We start from the raw sequence: 3,870 nt of genomic DNA on the forward strand, positions 1-3,870 counted from the left end.
AAAAAAGAGACAGCTTATAGCTGACAGCAAGAAGTGAGCGAGGCAAGGAGATCAGACCACTCAGTGCAAGCCTGTGACTGCCTGATCCCTGTACAAGAAAGAAGGTATACATATAAAATGATATAAATCATGTGCAGGAGATACATTGGCCAGCTGCCATGCTACATTGTATTGCTTTTGTAGTGGTAAGAATAGGGAGTGATGCCGTTTGATTTGTGCTCTCTGCTGCGTTTTGTGTAGCAGGATTTCTGCATCGCCTATTAAAGCAATTTCACCTCTGATGTGATCGTGTATTAGTGAAATGTACACTGTGCACTTGCTTCTTATGGAGACGAGTACACATGACATCATCGTCTTTAGAGAGAGATGTGTTATATAAATATCACTCTGTATCAGTATTGTTTGTTCTTATTTTTCTGGATTGTTGGGTTGATGGGCTAAAGAAATACTTTGTGCAATATATATTCATATTAGTATCCATCTATAGAGAAAGAAAGTTAGAGAGAGACATATACCCTATTCTGTGCAATATATATATATATATGAACATCTGGAGAGATCTCTCTGGAGAGAGAGAGAGAGAGAGAGAGAGAGAGAGAGAGAGAGAGAGATCTCGCTCTGTGCAATATATTCATGTGTGTATCTGTAGAGAGAGAGGTAGAGAGAGAGAGAGACAGAGAATACTCTGTGCAAAGTATCCATGAGTATCTATCTATATAGAAAGAGAGAGAGAGAGAGAGAGAGAGAGAGAGAGAGAGAGAGAGAGAGAGAGAGATTACTTTTAGCAATATAATTAAATTAGTATACAGTATATCTAGAGAGAGAGATCCTACATTGTTTAATTGTTTAATATATTCAAGAGTACCTATATAATTTGTGCAATATATTCATATGAATATAGATAGATAGATAGATAGATAGCTAGATAGCTAGATAGATAGATAGATAGATAGATAGATAGATAGATAGATAGATAGATAGATAGATAGATATTATGCTTATATGAACATATTACACAAAGTAAGATATTTAGATATAGATACTTTTGAATATATTAAATATATAATGAATATATTAAACAAGGAAAGATCTATATATATCTAAATAGATAGATACTTACATGATTTTTTTGCACACAGTAAGATCTCACTATCTTTCTTTCTTTCTTTCTTTCTTTCTTTCTTTCTTTCTTTCTTATATATATATGTATATAAGTTTTTTTCAAATGTATCATGAACATATATACACACGTGGCATAGTACTGTATCTCTGAAATTCAGTCCTAGCATGGGATCATTTGTAGATCGTACTAATCACAATATGAACATTACAGACATTTCTATACAGATCATTGATGATGTTGTTGGGTATAATGTTGGTACAGTGGACAGAATTTTATTTAGAGGGAGGGTGCAGTAAATTTTCGGATTTATGACACTTCTCAGTGATAGTAACTAGCTCTCATGTGCTCAAACAGGGGTTTCCTGCAGATCTGCACTGATGCCGGCTTGAGAAGCCTATAACTGAGAATTTAAACCTCCCAGACCCTGTTCATATCATTTCGTCCTCTATTCGCCAAGTGTTTCCAGTTTTGACATATTGAGCGGAGCATGGAGTAAATATTTTGGTCTTGTAGTTAAACTGTGCCACCCAGGCAGCGCCCAGTCACTGAGCTCGGCGCTCACCTCCAGCTGGGGTCAATTGGGGCACTTCTAATCCCCAGAACTGTGTGATTGGCATGAATCGGGTGCCAGTCATTTACTGGATGATGACCATTAAGAAGCATTTGGAGTCCCCCTTGAACTAATTCGTATCTCTTCGTTTGACATAACAGTCCAGCCCCCCAATTTTCTGCACACAGTATACAGTACAGATAGGGGATCGAATTCCTTCTTCCAGTTCTATTAATAAGGACATTTTAGTACAATATGTAAACTATGTAAATAAATGTGTTTATCGATTAAAGGGTAATATCATCTTTATACAATGTATGCCTAAACCGATTTATTGAGCCAGGGCAGCAAAATAATCAACCTTGTAAATCATCTCACCCTTTGTATTGTTTTCTTACAGTTATACGGGGTCTGAGGTTACCTCTGGAGACAACTGAGAATCTTTAAATATTGCTTGTTGTCAGATCAAAACTGCAATCACATGACCATGTGAACATTCTATAATTGTTTACTGTTGAAGTCTGACCCCCATGCATGCTTATAAACTCAAGACTTGTCTACACTGGGCATATAGATCTCTAATACTTTGTATTGGTATAATACAATAATATAGGTAATCAATTTTATTTACAAATCTGATTATTTTGATGTAATATCATGTCTATGTGAACATTGTATAATTAATTATTTACTGTTGGAGTCAGACCTGTGTGGTTAAAAAAAAAACACTAGACTGGACATAGTAGATGTCTAATACCTTGTATAGGCATAATAAAATAAAATAATATATTATTTATTATTTTGATGTCATGTCATGTCATGTCATGTCCATATGAACATTCTATAATAAAATGTTTACTAGTGGGGTCTGATCCCCCATGCTTATAAACACAAGACTGGTCTAGACTGGGCATAGATCTCTATATACCTTGTAACTATAATAAACTAATATAGCTAATAAATAATATTCACAAACTTGATTATTTTTATGTCATGTCAATAGATCTCTAACACCTCGTATAGGTATAATACAATAATATAGCTAATAATAGTTACAAAGTTGATAATTTTGATGTAATGCCATGTCTATGTCAATGTAAACATTCCATTAAGGATTGTTTATTGTTGGGACCTAACCCATCATGATTACAAACACTAGACTGGACATATAGATCTCTAAGACCTTGTAATGGTATAATACAATCTTATAGGTAATCAATATTATTTACAAAGTTGATTATTTTTCATGTAATGTCATGTCTGTGTCAACGTGAACATTCTATAGTGAACTGTTTACTGATGGGGTCTGACCCCTCATGCTTGTAAACTCAAGACTAGTTTAGACTAGGCATATAGATCTCTAATACCTCGTATTGGTATAATACAATAATATAGGTAATCAATATTTGATTATTATAAATCTTGTATAATAATTATTTTGTGTCCTGTCTGAATATCAGCTTAGCCGACAGTGATAAGCTTTAAATACAAGCGATGTTAATCTTTTTATCATCCATAGTATAGCTGTACAATGATCGGACCCTCCATAGGGTACAGAAATGACTCCATGGGTAGGAAATGACTCCATGGGGTATACGGATGCGGTACAGAAATGACTCCATGGGGCACAGAAATGACTCCATAGGGTACAGAAATGACTCCATGGGGCACAGAAATGACTCCATGAGGTACAGAAATGACTCCATGGGGTACAGAAATTACTCCATAGGGTACAGAAATGACTCCATGGGGCACAGAAATGACTCCATGAGGTACAGAAATGACTCCATGGGGTACAGAAATGACTCCATAGGGTACAGAAATGACTCCATAGGGTACAGAAATGACTCCATGGCGTACAGAAATGACTCCATGGGGCACAGAAATGACTCCATGGGGCACAGAAATTACTATTATTGGGCAGATTATCTCACAGGAATTGGACTGATAGCAGGGGACATACATTATCTTCCACCCATGGGATCACAGTACAAGAAATGATAGAGCACGCAGTGATTTCTAGAACTTTGCAATAAATAAAAATAAAGGAGCTAGGGTTCCCTTATTCATTTCCATAGTATTCCCTATAAGCAGCTAATCCTATATAACCCCGGGTAATATACATGAAGGATGGATCGAGATACTCTGCTGTAGGGAGATGCAGACACTTCCTCTCTGAACTTTGAAATATGTGACG

This window comes from Nanorana parkeri, unplaced genomic scaffold (assembly GCF_000935625.1).
Source record: "Nanorana parkeri isolate BGI_ZX_2015 unplaced genomic scaffold, ASM93562v1 scaffold2, whole genome shotgun sequence".
Lineage (NCBI taxonomy): Eukaryota > Metazoa > Chordata > Amphibia > Anura > Dicroglossidae > Nanorana > Nanorana parkeri.